Raw genomic sequence first — 18,764 nt, forward strand, 5'->3', positions numbered from 1 at the left:
AAGTTCGTAAAATAAAGCATTGTTTTATAAACAAACAAAATAATCCTCAAGTCCATGTTGCCGCTAATAGCACAAACAAATGGTGCAATGGAGTTTGGAGAAATGGAAATGTCTGTACTTGGCGCTGGTGGAAATGGAGAAAGGTGGTTCGATGAGAGAGCAGTAGAAAGCTGGCATCCTCATCGATTGATTCAAACACATTGTTGAATTACAGCATGCTATAGCTACCTAGCTGTTGGTGTGTATATGAGATCCATTTTAATTGCTATGTTGTAGATTAATGGAGCTGATTATTACAGTTAACGTTCTGTCTCTTCCCCCCAGGTGTAGAGCTGTTGGTGTGTATATGAGATCCATTTTAATTGCTATGTTGTAGATTAATGGAGCTGATTATTACAGTTAACGTTCTGTCTCTTCCCCCCAGGTGTAGAGCTGTTGTGTGTATATGAGATCCATTTTAATTGCTATGTTGTAGATTAATGGAGCTGATTATTACAGTTAACGTTCTGTCTCTTCCCCCCAGGTGTAGAGCTGTTGGTGTGTTTATGAGATCCATTTTAATTGCTATGTTGTAGATTAATGGAGCTGATTATTACAGTTAACGTTCTGTCTCTTCCCCCCAGGTGTAGAGCTGTTGGTGTGTTTATGAGATCCATTTTAATTGCTATGTTGTAGATTAATGGAGCTGATTATTACAGTTAACGTTCTGTCTCTTCCCCCCAGGTGTAGAGCTGTTGTGTTATCCCGTCTGTCCAACCAACCGCTCCACCAGGTGTATCAGACCGCTGGGAATGACTGCACGTTCACAACCTCACCAGGAGTGGGCCCTGGAGGACGACGCCCACATCAATCACACAGCCAGGAGCTAGGAGCACCTTCCTTCCTTTAGCTAGGATAACCTTCCTTCCTTTAGCTAGGATAACCTTCCTTCCTTTAGCTAGGATAGGCTTCCTTCCTTCCTTTAGCTAGGATAGGCTTCCTTCCTTCCTTTAGCTAGGATAGGCTTCCTTCCTTCCTTTAGCTAGGATAGGCTTCCTTCCTTTAGCTAGGATAGGCTTCCTTCCTTTAGCTAGGATAGGCTTCCTTCCTTCCTTTAGCTAGGATAGGCTTCCTTCCTTCCTTTAGCTAGGATAGGCTTTCTTAGTTCGCTAGTGTGAATCCAGTCCTAGGTTGAGATGCAGCTTTGATGCTGGTGGTGATTGGAGAAGAAAGAGAGAGCCACAAACCTACAGAAGAGGATGGCTCATCACTTCACCTGATTTTTACGCTCTACCCTCACTGTTGCTAACTTGATTAGTAGTTATCAGCTCAGCCGTTGAAGTCCGCAGGCCTCATAAAGAGTATATTCACACTCACACATTCAGTACTAGCCCTACACTGTGTGTGGTGACTTGGCTCTCTCCACCTCTCCGTTCCCCTCCACGCCCCCTGTCGGTCTGGTGGATGTTTTGGCGGCTCTGAGGACTGCATGGCAGTGGCGTAATCGTGGAGAGGCCAGGGTACCACAAACTTATGGACTTTGACAAGAGAGGAGGAGGAGGAGGAGGAGGAGGAGGAAAGGGGGAGGCAGAGGAAGGGAAGAGGATGTCAAAGACAGGAGGAAGCCGGTCGGGGCATGGCAGTCGCAGCTCGGGGAGCAACTCCGGGGTGCTCATGGTGGGCCCTAACTTTCGGGTCGGGAAGAAGATCGGCTGTGGGAACTTTGGAGAGCTTCGCCTGGGGAAGAACCTGTACACTAATGAATATGTGGCTATCAAACTGGTGAGTGGACCTAATGCTATAACATATTATATGAACATGAGGTTGAACCATAGACTGTTCTCTCTGCTACCGCACGGCAAGCGGTACCGGAGCGCCAAGTCTAGGTCCAAACCGCCAAGCCATATAACTCCTAAACATCTAATCAAATGGCGACCCAGACTATTTGCATTGCCCACCCCCCCACCCCCTCTTTTATGCCACAGCTACTCTGTTATTACCTATGCATAGCCACTTTAATAACTCTACCTACATGTACATAATTACCTCAATTACCTCGACACCGGTACCCCCCGCACATTGACTGTATATAGCCCCGCTATTGTTATTTACTGCTGCTCTTTAATTATTTGTTATTCCAATCTCTTACTTTTTTAGGTATTTTCTTAAAACTGAATTGTTGGTTATGGGCTTGTAAGTAAGCATTTCACTGTAAGATCTACACCTGTTGTATTCGGCGCATGTGACAAATACCATTTGAAGTAGCTTGCAAGCTAGCCAACCTTAGCCTGTTAGCTTGACTGCCATTGAGGTCAGAATGCTCGGATCAACCCTACTCCTCGATCAGAGAGTCCAGTGTGCGCTCTGAACTCTCCGAGAGCGAAACGATTTGGATTTAGACTATACATTAGTTATATTATATAAACACGAGGTTGAACCATAGACTATACATTTAGTTATCTAATTGTTTTTTCCCCCTCAATCTACAGTGGCTTGTGAAAGTATTCACCCCCCCCCTTGGCATTTTCCCTATTTTGTTGCCTTACAACCTGGAATTAAAATTGATTTTTTTGGGGGGGGTTGTATCATTTGATTTACACAGTATGCCTACCACTTTGAAGTTTTATTGTGAAACAAACAAGAAATAAGACCAAAAAAAATGAGAACTCGAGTGTGCATAACTATTCACCCGCTCAAAGTCAATACTTTGTAGAACCACCCTTTGCAGCAATTACAGCTGCAAGTCTCTTGGGTATGTCTCTATAAGCTTGGCACATCTTGCCACTGGGATTTTTGCCCGTTCTTCAAGGCAAAACTGCTCCAGCTCCTTCAAGTTGGATGGGTTCTGCTGGTGTACAGCAATCTTTCAAGTCATACCACAGATTCTCAACTGGATTGAGGTCTGGGCTTTGACTAGGCCATTCCAAGACATTTAAATGTTTCCCCTTAAACCACTGAGTGTTGCTTTAGCAGTATGCTTAGGGTCATTGTCCTGCTGGAAGGTGAACCTCCTTCCCAGTCTCAAATCTCTGGAAGACTGAAACAGGTTTCCCTCAAGCATTTCCTTGTATTTAGCGCCATCCATCATTCCTTCAATTCTGACCAGTTTGCCAGCCCCTGCCGATGAAAAACATCGCCCAACATGGTGTTCTCGGGGTGATGAGAGGTGTTGGGTTTGTGCCAGACATAGTGTTTTCCTTGATGGCCAAAAAGCTCAATTTTAGTCTCATCTGACCAGAGTACCTTCCATATGTTTGGGGAGTCTCCCACATGCTTTTTGGCGAACACCAAACGTGTTTGCTTATTTTTTTCTTTAAGCAATGGCTTTTTTTCTGGCCATTCTTCCGTAAAGCCCAGCTCCGTGGAGTGTACGGCTTAAAGTGATCCTATGGACAGATACTCCAATCTCCACTGTAGAGCTTTGCAGCTCCTTCAGGGTTATATTTGGTCTCTTTGTTGCCTCTCTGATTAACGCACCTCCTTGCCTAATCCGTGAGTTTTGGTGGGCGGCCCTCTCTTGGCAGGTTTGTTGTGGTGCCATATTCTTTAAATATTTTAATCATGGTGCTCTGTGGGATGTTCAAAGTTTCATATATTTTTTTATAACCCAACCATGATCTGTACTTATCCACAACTTTGTCCCTGACCTATTTGGAGAGCTCCTTGGTCTTCATGGTGCCGCTTGCTTGGTGGTGCCCCTTGCTTAGTGGTGTTGCAGACTCTGGGGCCTTTCAGAACAGGTTTGTGTGTATGTATGTATATATATAATGTGACCGATCATGTGACAGATCATGTGACACTTAGATTACACACAGGTGGACTTTATTTAACTAATTATGTGACTTCTGAAGGTAATTGGTTGCACCAGATCTTATTTAGGGGCTTCATAGCAAAGGGTGTGAATACATATGCACGCACCACTTTTTTAATTTTTTTATAAATAACTTTTTGAAACAAGTAATTTTTAAAAGTTTCACTTCACCAATTTGGACTGTTTTGTGTATGTCCAGTACATGCAATCCAAATAAATATCCATTTATATTACAGGTTGTAATGCAACAAAATAGGAAAAACGCCAAGGGGTATGAATACTTTTGCAAGGCACTGTACTCACAATACCCCATAATGACAAAGCAAAAACAGGTTTTTAGAAATGTTAGCAATTTTTTTTTTTTTTTTACCAACAACTGAAATATCACATTTACATAAGTATTCAGACCCTTTACTCAGTATTTTGTTGAAGCACCTTTGGCACCGATTACAGCCTCGAGTCTTCTTGGGTATGACGCTACAAGCTTGGCACTATCCTGACTAGTCTCCCAGTCCCTGCCACTGAAAAACATCCCCACAGCATGATGCTGCCACCACACCATGCTTCACCATAGGGATGGTTCCAGGTTGCCTCCAGATGTGACGCTTGGCATTCAGGCCAAAGAGTTCAATCTTGGTTTCATCAGACCAGATGAAACTGTCATGTGCCTTTTACTGAGGAGTGGCTTCTGTCTGGCTACTCTACCATAAAGGCCTAATTGGTGAAGTGCTGTGGAGATGGTAGTCCTTCTGGAAGGTTCTCCCATCTCCACAGAGGAACTCTGGAGCTCTGTCAGAGTCACCATCGGGTTCTTGGTCACCTCCCCGACCAAACCTTCTCCCCCGATTGCTCAGTTTGGCTTGGCGGCCAGCTCTAGGAAGAGTTTTGGTGGTTGTAAACTTTTTACATTTAAGAATGGAGTCCACTGTGTTCTTGGGGACCTTCAATGCTGCAGACATTTTTTGATACCCTTCCCCAGATCTGTGCCTCGACACAATCCTCTCTAGGAGCTTTAAGAACAATTCCTTCTACCTCATGGCTTGGTTTTTGCTCAGAGATGCGCTGTCAACTGTGGGACCGTATATAGACAGCTGTGTGCCTTTACAATTCATGTCCAATCAATAGAATTTTCCACCGGTGTGGACATTGTAGTCAAGTCTGCATATGGGAACAACACACGCAAGTTTTGCCCGGCAAAAAGAAGTGAAAATGGGCTTCCATAAAGTGGGTGCAAACTTCCAATGCATTTCAACAATATGGCCAGATGGCCAGGAATGGATTACATCCGACACGGTCACTACTGGCTGTCAACCGTCAAACCACCAGTGTTGGTGAGTATGTTAGCTAAGTAGATAGCTAGTAGCTACTTTTGGTTATACAACATTATTTGATTATGCTAGCGAGCCAGGCTAGCTATGATACCAGAGATGAAAAGGGAATGATATTGTAAAATACATCAAGCTAATGTGATGTAGCATGTCAGAGGAAGATGTGCATAGCTCAAGTTTGCTAGCTACCTTGCTAACAACAGCTAACTGTAGCCTATTGACATTTGGGGTCAATACAGGGCAGGTGCTTAGACGCTAGCTTGCTAGCTAATCATAGGATGTAACCAGCTTGCTTTCAATTATGTTTCAACTTGAGTTGGCTATCTAGCTAACTCGAACTGGCTAGCTAATGTTAGCTAGCTAGCCAACTCATTGAAACTCAGACAAAGATATAACTAACCCGGATTTGCAAGTTAGGTAGCTTGCATTCAGGGGCTTCGTTGATGCCTCTTCTCATACAAGTTTGTTGTGTATTTTCTAGGGCAAAGGTAAATTAAGGATGGTACTTGTCTACTACAAATATGGCTCTGGCAGCAAATAGAACAGGCATTCAGCAACGTCCACAGCTGGTGGCATAGTAACGGCGTCGTTGCATAGTAACGGTGTCAGCGGCCTGAATCTATTCTGTAGCTCGTCTAGTATCATATAAATAATTACTTCCAAACTAGAGTTATTCTTCTCCCTATATGTTTGAGTGATTTTATATTTTCTTTAATTCACAGGTTAGTGGATTTGTTGTTCAGTGGCGTGGTGGGAACCCCCCCCCTACCAGGTGGGGAATCGACTCGTTTAAACTTGGTCTTGATACCATGTCTTGTTTTGAGGTGATTGACTGATTTCATGTCAATGCTAATATGCTAAAATATTTGGGTGTTTTTGGTGCCAGGTGTTCTGAACTTCAGAGGGTTGGCAGAGCGTTTCCCTCCCGGAGAGTTCAGAGGGCACACTGGACTCTCTGATCGAGGAATAGGGTTGATCCCAGCATTCTGACCTCACAATGGCAGTCAAGCTCCCAAGCTAACAGGCTAAGGTTGGCTAGCTTGCTAGCTACTTCAAATCAAATGGTATTTGTCACATGCGCCGAATACAACAGGTGTAGATCTTACAGTGAAATGCTGAATACAACAGGTGTAGATCTCACAGTGAAATGCTGAATACAACAGGTGTAGACCTCACAGTGAAATGCTGAATACAACAGGTGTAGTAGACCTCACAGTGAAATGCTGAATACAACAGGTGTAGTAGACCTCACAGTGAAATGCTGAATACAACAGGTGTAGTAGACCTCACAGTGAAATGCTGAATACAACAGGTGTAGTAGACCTCACAGTGAAATGCTGAATACAACAGGTGTAGTAGACCTCACAGTGAAATGCTGAATACAACAGGTGTAGTAGACCTTACAGTGAAATGCTGAATACAACAGGTGTAGTAGACCTCACAGTGACATGCTGAATACAACAGGTGTAGTAGACCTCACAGTGAAATGCTGAATACAACAGGTGTAGTAGACCTCACAGTGAAATGCTGAATACAACAGGTGTAGTAGACCTCACAGTGAAATGCTGAATACAACAGGTGTAGTAGACCTTACAGTGAAATGTTGAATACAACAGGTGTAGTAGACCTCACAGTGAAATGCTGAATACAACAGGTGTAGTAGACCTCACAGTGAAATGCTGAATACAACAGGTGTAGTAGACCTCACAGTGAAATGCTGAATACAACAGGTGTAGATCTTACAGTGAAATGCTGAATACAACAGGTGTAGTAGACCTCACAGTGAAATGCTGAATACAACAGGTGTAGATCTTACAGTGAAATGCTGAATACAACAGGTGTAGATCTTACAGTGAAATGCTGAATACAACAGGTGTAGTAGACCTCACAGTGAAATGCTGAATACAACAGGTGTAGTAGACCTCACAGTGAAATGCTGAATACAACAGGTGTAGATCTTACAGTGAAATGCTGAATACAACAGGTGTAGATCTTACAGTGAAATGCTTAATACAACAGGTGTAGTAGACCTCACAGTGAAATGCTGAATACAACAGGTGTAGTAGACCTCACAGTGAAATGCTGAATACAACAAGTGTAGTAGACCTCACAGTGAAATGCTGAATACAACAGGTGTAGTAGACCTCACAGTGAAATGCCGAATACAACAGGTGTAGTAGACCTTACAGTGAAATGCTGAATACAACAGGTGTAGACCTCACAGTGAAATGCTGAATACAACAGGTGTAGTAGACCTTACAGTGAAATGCTGAATACAACAGGTGTAGTAGACCTCACAGTGAAATGCTGAATACAACAAGTGTAGTAGACCTCACAGTGAAATGCTGAATACAACAGGTGTAGTAGACCTTACAGTGAAATGCTGAATACAACAGGTGTAGTAGACCTTACAGTGAAATGCTGAATACAACAGGTGTAGTAGACCTCACAGTGAAATGCTGAATACAACAAGTGTAGTAGACCTCACAGTGAAATGCTGAATACAACAGGTGTAGTAGACCTTACAGTGAAATGCTGAATACAACAGGTGTAGATCTTACAGTGAAATGCTGAATACAACAGGTGTAGATCTTACAGTGAAATGCTGAATACAACAGGTGTAGATCTTACAGTGAAATGCTGAATACAACAGGTGTAGTAGACCTTACAGTGAAATGCTGAATACAACAGGTGTAGTAGACCTTACAGTGAAATGCTGAATACAACAGGTGTAGATCTTACAGTGAAATGCTGAATACAACAGGTGTAGTAGACCTCACAGTGAAATGCTGAATACAACAGGTGTAGTAGACCTTACAGTGAAATGCTGAATACAACAGGTGTAGTAGACCTTACAGTGAAATGCTGAATACAACAGGTGTAGTAGACCTCACAGTGAAATGCTGAATACAACAGGTGTAGTAGACCTCACAGTGAAATGCTGAATACAACAGGTGTAGTAGACCTTACAGTGAAATGCTGAATACAACAGGTGTAGTAGACCTTACAGTGAAATGCTGAATACAACAGGTGTAGTAGACCTTACAGTGAAATGCTGAATACAACAGGTGTAGTAGACCTTACAGTGAAATGCTGAATACAACAGGTGTAGATCTTACAGTGAAATGCTGAATACAACAGGTGTAGATCTTACAGTGAAATGCTGAATACAACAGGTGTAGTAGACCTCACAGTGAAATGCTGAATACAACAGGTGTAGATCTTACAGTGAAATGCTGAATACAACAGGTGTAGTAGACCTCACAGTGAAATGCTGAATACAACAGGTGTAGTAGACCTCACAGTGAAATGCTGAATACAACAGGTGTAGTAGACCTCACAGTGAAATGCTGAATACAACAGGTGTAGTAGACCTCACAGTGAAATGCTGAATACAACAGGTGTAGATCTTACAGTGAAATGCTGAATACAACAGGTGTAGATCTTACAGTGAAATGCTTACTTACAAGCCCTTAACCAACAATGCAGTTCAAAAATGTTTTTATAACAAACACAAAAAACAAAAGCAATTCTTCCAGACCCAAATGGGAGAACTCCTCGCTCCCCTTAGCAGAGCTGGCTAGGTTGTTTTCATGTTATCTAGAGCGTTGGTGACTCTTAACTGTGTTGCTGGCAACAATTTAATCGTTTTTTTGCCTATGTTTACTGACACCGGTTATATTCAACAGGTGTTGAGCGTTCGTAAATTCATCAGTTATTCTGCGCTTTCAGACGAGAGTGCTCTGAAATCGGAGTAGATAGCCAGAGTGAATTTACGATCGCACTCTTAATTAAATAGTGATCCATACTGACTACTGACTTTGTCATCACACAGGACTACGTGCTGACAATTATGGGCCGGCAGGCTACGAGGAGGAGGAGGTTAGATCTTTGTACGTGCGCTATCTAGAAGAGTGTAGAGTCAGTGTGGAGATAGCTGCCAAAAGGTTGAACGTACGTATCGTTAGGATCGTAAAAAAATTGTGACAAAAGCTATGCATGAAACATGAAACGTAAACGTTAAAATAGATCTTTAAACGTACAAACTCTATGTTACGACTATGAATGAACATTTACACGTTCAATTCTTACTTTACGTCTCCCTTTACTTGGTTACAGATCATTTTTATGCGTACAAACTTTTGTCAGTAATGTGGCATCTGCAAAGGACATGAACCGAACGTAGCTAGTTGAAATTAGCTAGTCAATCAAGCAACTCCAGCCCAGACGTTAGTTGCTTTGCAGCTTCCGGGTTTCATTTCCAAAATAAAAGCCTAGAGCTCGTTTTAGAACTGCATTCAATAACGACGTTATACCACTAGATGGCGTAGTAACGGCTTGGTCGTTCAGCTAATGACTCGTGTGAGAATGATAAAGACACAGAAGAGCCTTGTCTAGAATAACCGCCTGAGCTACAAAATAGAAATAAATAGGATTTAAGCTAGGCCTATTCTAGTATCTAAATATGCCATGCTGTTGTGTGTCATTTAATTGCATAGTTTATTTGTATAGCCACGTGGGGCTAATGTGGTGGTGATGTAACCAAATGAATCACACTTTTTCCAGTATTTTGGAGCACGGACTGTAGGCCTTATATTAGTCATTATGACTGTTGTATTTGTGAATTCTGCTCTGTGTGTAGGCTTGTTATATCCGTTTGCGTTGCACAACCCCCGTCACACAGAGGATACAGTTGAAGTTGGAAGTTTACGTACACCTTAGCCAAATACACTTAAACTCTGTTTTTCACAATTCCTGACATTTAGTCCTAGTAATAATTTCCGATCTTAGGTCAGTTAGGATCACCACTTTATTTTAAGAATGTGAAATGTCAGAATAATAGTAGAGGGAATGATTTATTTCAGCTTTTATTTCTTTCATCACATTCCCAGTGGGTCAGAAGTTTACATACTCAATTAGTATTTACATTTTTTTTTTTTTTTTTTTACATTTTAGTCATTTAGCAGACGCTCTTATCCAGAGCGACTTACAGTAGAGTGCATACATTTTTATAACATTTTTTTTTTTTTTTTACATACTGAGACAAGGATATCCGTACCGGCCAATCCCTCCCTAACCCCTAACCCGGACGACGCTATGCCAATTGTGCGTCGCCCCACGGATTTGGTAGCATTGCCTTTAAATTGTTTAACTTGGGTCAAACGTTTTGGGTAACCTCCCACAAGCTTCCCACAATAAGTCCTGACAGAGCTGGTGTAACTGAGTCAGGTTTGTAGGCCTCCTTGCTCGCACACGCTTTTTCAGTTTTGCCAACAAATGTTCTAGAGGTTTGAGGTCAGGGCTTTGTGATGGCCACTCCAATACCTTGACTTTGTTGTCCTTAAGCCATTTTGCCACAACTTTGGAAGTATGCTTGGGGTCATTGTCCATTTGGAAGACCCATTTGTGACCAAGCTTTAACTTCCTGACTGATGTCTTGAGATGTTGCTTCAATATATCCACATAATCTTCCTGCCTCATGAAGCCATCTATTTTGTGAAGTGCACCAGTCCCTCCTGCAGCAAAGCACCCCCACAACATGATGCTGCCACCCCTGTGCTTCATGGTTTGGATGGTGTTCTTTGGCTTGCAAGCCTCCCCCTTTTTCCTCCAAACATAACAATGGTCATTATTGCCAAACAGTACTATTTATGTTTCATCAGACCAGAGGACATTTCTCCAAAAAGTATGATCTTTGTCCCCATGTGCAGTTGCAAACCGTAGTCTGGCTTTTTTTATGGTGGTTTTGGAGCAGTGGCTTCTTCCTTGCTGAGCTGCCTTTCAGGTTATGTTGATATAGGACTAGTTTTACTGTGGATATAGATACTTTTGTACCGGTTTCCTCCAGCATCTTCACAAGGTCCTTTGCTGTTGTTCTGGGATTGGTTTGCACTTTTACTGGTTATGATTCATTATTCCTGGTAGATACTACTGGTTATGAGTCATTATTCCAGGTAGATACTACTGGTTATGAACCATTATTCCAGGTAGATACTACTGGTTATGAGTCATTATTCCTGGTAGATACTACTGGTTATGAGTCATTATTCCTGGTAGATACTACTGGTTATGAGTCATTATTCCTGGTGGATACTACTGGTTATGATTCATTATTCCTGGTGGATACTACTGGTTATGAGTCATTATTCCTGGTAGATACTACTGGTTATGAGTCATTATTCCAGGTAGATACTACTGGTTATGATTCATTATTCCTGGTAGATACTACTGGTTATGAGTCATTATTCCAGGTAGATACTACTGGTTATGAACCATTATTCCAGGTAGATACTACTGGTTATGATTCATTATTCCTGGTAGATACTACTGGTTATGAGTCATTATTCCTGGTAGATACTACTGGTTATGATTCATTATTCCTGGTAGATACTACTGGTTATGAGTCATTATTCCTGGTAGATACTACTGGTTATGATTCATTAGTCCTGGTAGATACTACTGGTTATGAGTCATTAGTCCTGGTTATGAGTCATTATTCCTGGTAGATACTACTGGTTATGATTCATTATTCCTGGTAGATACTACTGGTTCTGATTCATTATTCCTGGTAGATACTACTGGTTCTGATTCATTATTCCTGGTAGATACTACTGGTTCTGATTCATTATTCCTGGTAGATACTACTGGTTATGAACCATTATTCCTGGTAGATACTACTGGTTATGATTCATTATTCCTGGTAGATTATACTGGTTATGAACCATTATTCCTGGTTATGAGTCATTATTCCTGGTAGATACTACTGGTTATGAGTCATTATTCCTGGTAGATACTACTGGTTATGAGTCATTATTCCTGGTAGATACTACTGGTTATGAGTCATTATTCCTGGTAGATACTACTGGTTATGAACCATTATTCCTGGTAGATACTACTGGTTATGAACCATTATTCCTGGTAGATTATACTGGTTATGAACCATTATTCCTGGTTATGAGTCATTATTCCTGGTAGATACTACTGGTTCTGATTCATTATTCCTGGTAGATACTACTGGTTATGAACCATTATTCCTGGTAGATACTACTGGTTATGAACCATTATTCCTGGTAGATACTACTGGCTTATGATTCATTATTCCAGGTAGATACTACTGGTTATGATTCATTATTCCTGGTAGATACTACTGGTTATGATTCATTAGTCCTGGTTATGATTCATTAGTCCTGGTTATGATTCATTAGTCCTGGTTATGAGTCATTAGTCCTGGTAGATACTACTGGTTATGATTCATTATTCCAGGTAGATACTACTGGTTATGATTCATTAGTCCTGGTTATGATTCATTAGTCCTGGTTATGATTCATTAGTCCTGGTTATGAGTCATTAGTCCTGGTAGATACTACTGGTTATGATTCATTAGTCCTGGTAGATACTACTGGTTATGAGTCATTATTCCTGGTAGATACTACTGGTTATGATTCATTAGACCTGGTAGATACTACCGGTTATGATTCCTGGTAGATACTACTGGTTATGATTCATTATTCCAGGTAGATACTACTGGTTATGATTCATTAGTCCTGGTTATGATTCATTAGTCCTGGTAGACACTACTGGTTATGATTGCAGACGGAGCCCAGAGAATGGGATGGTGCAATATTGTATTAGTCATATTTTGATAAGGTGCATGCATGGGGATGTCCACGTCACCCAGAGATATGTCCATGCTGTAGAGAGACACCTAGCGGACTGAAACTGCACTGTTGTAGACATAATACAGCTAGTGATATATAGCTTACGCTGGCAAACAAATCCATGACATTAGTTACCTAAATGTGAAGGCAGCTGAGGAGTAATAGGCAATGGAGACTTTTATTTTGAAAACGTCCCTGACTTCTGTTGTTGTTGTATATATTGTGTTATGCTGGTTGGCGTAGCACTCACTCTTCACAGGCCCGACGGTGTACCTTTCTGTTGTTGGTGTATATATTGTGTTATGCTGGTTGGCGTAGCACTCACTCTTCACAGGCCTGATGGTGTACCTTTCTGTTGTTGGTGTATATATTGTGTTATGCTGGTTGGCGTAGCACTCACTCTTCACAGGCCTGATGGTGTACCTTTCTGTTGGTGTATATATTGTGTTATGCTGGTTGGCGTAGCACTCACTCTTCACAGTCCCGATGGTGTACCTTTCTGTTGGTGTATATATTGTGTTATGCTGGTTGGCGTAGCACTCACTCTTCACAGGCCCGACGGTGTACCTTTCTGTTGTTATATATATTGTGTTATGCTGGTTGGCGTAGCACTCACTCTTCACAGGCCCGATGGTGTACCTTTCTGTTGGTGTATATATTGTGTTATGCTGGTTGGCGTAGCACTCACTCTTCACAGGCCCGATGGTGTACCTTTCTGTTGGTGTATATATTGTGTTATGCTGGTTGGCGTAGCACTCACTCTTCACAGGCCCGACGGTGTACCTTTCTGTTGGTGTATATATTGTGTTATGCTGGTTGGCGTAGCACTCACTCTTCACAGGCCCGACGGTGTACCTTTCTGTTGGTGTATATATTGTGTTATGCTGGTTGGCGTAGCACTCACTCTTCACAGGCCCGATGGTGTACCTTTCTGTTGGTGTATATATTGTGTTATGCTGGTTGGCGTAGCACTCACTCTTCACAGGCCCGACGGTGTACCTTTCTGTTGGTGTATATATTGTGTTATGCTGGTTGGCGTAGCACTCACTCTTCACAGGCCCGACGGTGTACCTTTCTGTTGGTGTATATATTGTGTTATGCTGGTTGCCGTAGCACTCACTCTTCACAGGCCCGATGGTGTACCTTTCTGTTGTTGGTGAGATCAAACTGTTTTCCCGTAACTCCCGTACTGCAGAAGGAACCCCCCGTAGGAGTATTCAGGGAGGGGTATTCAAAAGGCCAGACTACTGCTGGTTTTCTGTTGTACCTGATCATTAATTGCACCCACCTGGTGTTCCAGGTCTAAATCAGTCCCTGCATGAAAAAAATGCAGTAGAACTGACTTGGACGTTCGGGTTTGAATTAAAAGGTCTTACCGCCTGTAAAGGTTGCACTCGCCTTCCATAGAAACAAATTCTGCTCTGGGCCGCTAACTGACCTAGGCTACGCAGATTATAGCATCAGTAAACCATGTTGATGTCATTCCACCCTGAGATGGACGTCAAAACACTTCTCTCTATAGCGAGCAGGCCTGCACAGATTGTGTGTGTGTTCTGGAACGTACCCGTAATGCTGTACAGTGAACAGGACTCCTACTCCAACTGAGCCTCTGATTCACTTCTGTAATACGTCTCTGAACTTGTTGGAACGTACCCATTGAGCTGTATGTAGTGAATATAGAATAGCTAGTACTTTATTGTTCGTCTTGCTTAGGAAATTAGTCTTATGGTTCCTCCAGAACCTCAGATTCAGTCTGGAGTCCTATTGGTTGATCTGTTGTACTAGACAGGACCTGGGAGAAACAGGAGGGTGGTTGATCTGTTGTACTAGACAGGACCTGGGAGAGGCAGTAGGATGGTTGATCTGGGAGAGTCAGGACCTGGGAGAGGCAGGAGGGTGGTTGATCTGTTGTACTAGACAGGACCTGGGAGAGACAGGAGGGTGGTTGATCTGTTGTACTAGACAGGACCTGGGAGAGGCAGGAGGGTGGTTGATCTGTTGTACTAGACAGGACCTGGGAGAGGCAGGAGGGTGGTTGATCTGTTGTACTAGACAGGACCTGGGAGAGGCAGGAGGGTGGTTGATCTGGGAGAGTCAGGACCTGGGAGAGGCAGGAGGGTGGTTGATCTGGGAGAGTCAGGACCTGGGAGAGGCAGGAGGGTGGTTGATCTGTTGTACTAGACAGGACCTCGGAGAGGCAGGAGGGTGGTTGGTCTGTTGTACTAGACAGGACCTGGGAGAGGCAGGAGGGTGGTTGATCTGTTGTACTAGACAGGACCTGGGAGAGGCAGGAGGGTGGGTGATCTGTTGTACTAGACAGGACCTGGGAGAGGCAGGAGGGTGGTTGATCTGTTGTACTAGACAGGACCTGGGAGAGCCAGGACCTGGGAGAGACAGGAGGGTGGTTGATCTGTTGTACTAGACAGGACCTGGGAGAGGCAGGAGGGTGGTTGATCTGTTGTACTAGACAGGACCTGGGAGAGGCAGGAGGGTGGTTGATCTGTTGTACAAGACAGGACCTGGGAGAGGCAGGAGGGTGGTTGATCTGTTGTACTAGACAGGACCTGGGAGAGGCAGGAGGGTGGTTGATCTGTTGTACTAGACAGGACCTGGGAGAGGCAGGAGGGTGGTTGATCTGGGAGAGTCAGGACCTGGGAGAGGCAGGAGGGTGGTTGATCTGGGAGAGTCAGGACCTGGGAGAGGCAGGAGGGTGGTTGATCTGTTGTACTAGACAGGACCTGGGAGAGGCAGGAGGGTGGTTGATCTGTTGTACTAGACAGGACCTGGGAGAGGCAGGAGGGTGGTTGGTCTGTTGTACTAGACAGGACCTGGGAGAGGCAGGAGGGTGGTTGATCTGTTGTACTAGACAGGACCTGGGAGAGGCAGGAGGGTGGTTGATCTGTTGTACTAGACAGGACCTGGGAGAGGCAGGAGGGTGGTTGATCTGTTGTACTAGACAGGACCTGGGAGAGGCAGGAGGGTGGTTGATCTGTTGTACAAGACAGGACCTGGCAGAGACAGGAGGGTGGTTGATCTGTTGTACAAGACAGGACCTGGGAGAGGCAGGAGGGTGGTTGATCTGTTGTACTAGACAGGACCTGGGAGAGGCAGGAGGGTGGGTGATCTGTTGTACTAGACAGGACCTGGGAGAGGCAGGAGGGTGGTTGATCTGTTGTACTAGACAGGACCTGGGAGAGCCAGGACCTGGGAGAGACAGGAGGGTGGTTGATCTGTTGTACTAGACAGGACCTGGGAGAGGCAGGAGGGTGGTTGATCTGTTGTACTAGACAGGACCTGGGAGAGGCAGGAGGGTGGTTGATCTGTTGTACAAGACAGGACCTGGGAGAGGCAGGAGGGTGGTTGATCTGTTGTACTAGACAGGACCTGGGAGAGGCAGGAGGGTGGTTGATCTGTTGTACAAGACAGGACCTGGGAGAGGCAGGAGGGTGGTTGATCTGTTGTACTAGACAGGACCTGGGAGAAACAGGAGGGTGGTTGACCTGGGAGAGCCAGGACCTGGGAGAGGCAGGAGGATGGTTGATCTGTTGTACTAGACAGGACCTGGCAGAGACAGGAGGGTGGTTGATCTGTTGTACAAGACAGGACCTGGGAGAGGCAGGAGGGTGGTTGATCTGTTGTACTAGACAGGACCTGGCAGAGACAGGAGGGTGGTTGATCTGTTGTACAAGACAGGACCTGGGAGAGGCAGGAGGGTGGTTGATCGTTTGTACTAGACAGGACCTGGCAGAGACAGGAGGGTGGTTGATCTGTTGTACAAGACAGGACCTGGGAGAGGCAGGAGGGTGGTTGATCTGTTGTACTAGACAGGACCTGGGAGAGGCAGGAGGGTGGTTGATCTGTTGTACAAGACAGGACCTGGGAGAGGCAGGAGGGTGGTTGATCTGTTGTACTAGACAGGACCTGGGAGAGGCAGGAGGGTGGTTGATCTGTTGTACTAGACAGGACCTGGGAGAGCCAGGACCTGGGAGACAGGAGGGTGGTTGATCTGTTGTACTAGACAGGACCTGGGAGAGGCAGGAGGGTGGGTGATCTGTTGTACTAGACAGGACCTGGGAGAGACAGGAGGGTGGTTGATCTGTTGTACTAGACAGGACCTGGGAGAGGCAGGAGGGTGGTTGGTCTGTTGTACTAGACAGGACCTGGGAGAGGCAGGAGGGTGGTTGATCTGGGAGAGGCAGGAGGGTGGTTGGTCTGTTGTACAAGACAGGACCTGGGAGAACCAGGAGCGTGGTTGATCTGTTGTACTAGACAGGACCTGGGAGAGGCAGGAGGGTGGTTGATCTGTTGTACTAGACAGGACCTGGGAGAGCCAGGACCTGGGAGAGACAGGAGGGTGGTTGATCTGTTGTACTAGACAGGACCTGGGAAAGGCAGGAGGGTGGGTGATATGTTGTACTAGACAGGACCTGGGAGAGACAGGAGGGTGGTTGATCTGTTGTACTAGACAGGACCTGGCAGAGACAGGAGGGTGGTTGATCTGTTGTACAAGACAGGACCTGGGAGAGGCAGGAGGGTGGTTGATCTGTTGTACTAGACAGGACCTGGGAGAGGCAGGAGGGTGGTTGATCTGTTGTACTAGACAGGACCTGGGAGAGGCAGGAGGATGGTTGACCTGTTGTACTAGACATGACCTGGGAGAGGCAGGAGGGTGGTTGATCTGTTGTACTAGACAGGACCTGGGAGAGGCAGGAGGGTGGTTGATCTGGGAGAGGCAGGAGGAAATACTGCACCAAACAGTTAGTCAACTAAAACATCATCGGAAAAAACATCAAAATGAATGACAGATTTCTTGAGTTATTTTAGACTCTTTTGAGGAAGTGAATACTGGCTACGGCGTCTCAAGATGGACAAACAGTACTAAGGGAGTATGCGAGGCACATATGTTCACTTCACCTAGCTGAGTTCGGCTAGGATCAAACCGAACCTAGTATGTTGACTCCTTAAGGGTGGGGTTACTACAGGAGTACTGCAGCTTGTATGTAGTCCTAAAGCTGTTGTAGTCCTGCAGCATGTACGTAGTCCTAAAGCTGTTGTAGTCCTGCAGCTTGTACGTAGTCCTAAAGCTGTTGTAGTCCTGCAGCATGTATGTAGTCCTGAAGCTGTTGTAGTCCTGCAGCTGTTGTAGCCCTGCAGCATGTACGTAGTCCTGAAGCTGTTGTAGTCCTGCAGCATGTATGTAGTCCTAAAGCTGTTGTAGTCCTGCAGCATGTATGTAGTCCTGCAGCATGTACGTAGTCCTGAAGCTGTTGTAGTCCTGCAGCATGTATGTAGTCCTGCAGCATGTATGTAGTCCTGAAGCTGTTGTAGTCCTGCAGCATGTATGTAGTCCTGAAGCTGTTGTAGTCCTGCAGCATGTATGTAGTCCTGAAGCTGTTGTAGTCATGCAGCATGTACGTAGTCCTGAAGCTGTTGTAGCCCTGCAGCATGTACGTAGTCCTGCAGCATGTACGTAGTCCTAAAGCTGTTGTAGCCCTGCAGCATGTACGTAGTCCTGAAGCTGTTGTAGTCCTGCAGCATGTATGTAGTCCTGCAGCATGTATGTAGTCCTGCAGCTGTTGTAGTCCTGCAGCATGTACGTAGTCCTGAAGCTGTTGTAGTCCTGCAGCATGTACGTAGTCCTAAAGCTGTTGTAGTCCTGCAGCATGTACGTAGTCCTGAAGCTGTTGTAGTCCTGCAGCATGTACGTAGTACTGAAGCTGTTGTAGCCCTGCAGCATGTACGTAGTCCTGAAGCTGTTGTAGTCCTGCAGCATGTATGTAGTCCTAAAGCTGTTGTAGTCCTGCAGCATGTACGTAGTCCTGCAGCTGTTGTAGTCCTGCAGCATGTATGTAGTCCTGCAGCTTGTATGTAGTCCTAAAGCTGTTGTAGTCCTGCAGCTTGTATGTAGTCCTGCAGCATGTATGTAGTCCTGCAGCATGTATGTAGTCCTGCAGCATGTATGTAGTCCTGCAGCATGTACGTAGTCCT

At 44.6% G+C, this 18,764-nt stretch overlaps 1 pseudogene; it reads left to right on the forward strand.

The window, feature by feature from the left end:
- The first annotated feature begins 1,043 nt into the window (after positions 1 to 1,043).
- LOC120055430 overlaps positions 1,044 to 18,764 on the forward strand; it is a 70,875-nt pseudogene continuing 53,154 nt past the window's right edge.

The sequence above is a fragment of the Salvelinus namaycush genome, chromosome 11 (genome assembly GCF_016432855.1).
Source record: "Salvelinus namaycush isolate Seneca chromosome 11, SaNama_1.0, whole genome shotgun sequence".
Classification (NCBI taxonomy): domain Eukaryota; kingdom Metazoa; phylum Chordata; class Actinopteri; order Salmoniformes; family Salmonidae; genus Salvelinus; species Salvelinus namaycush.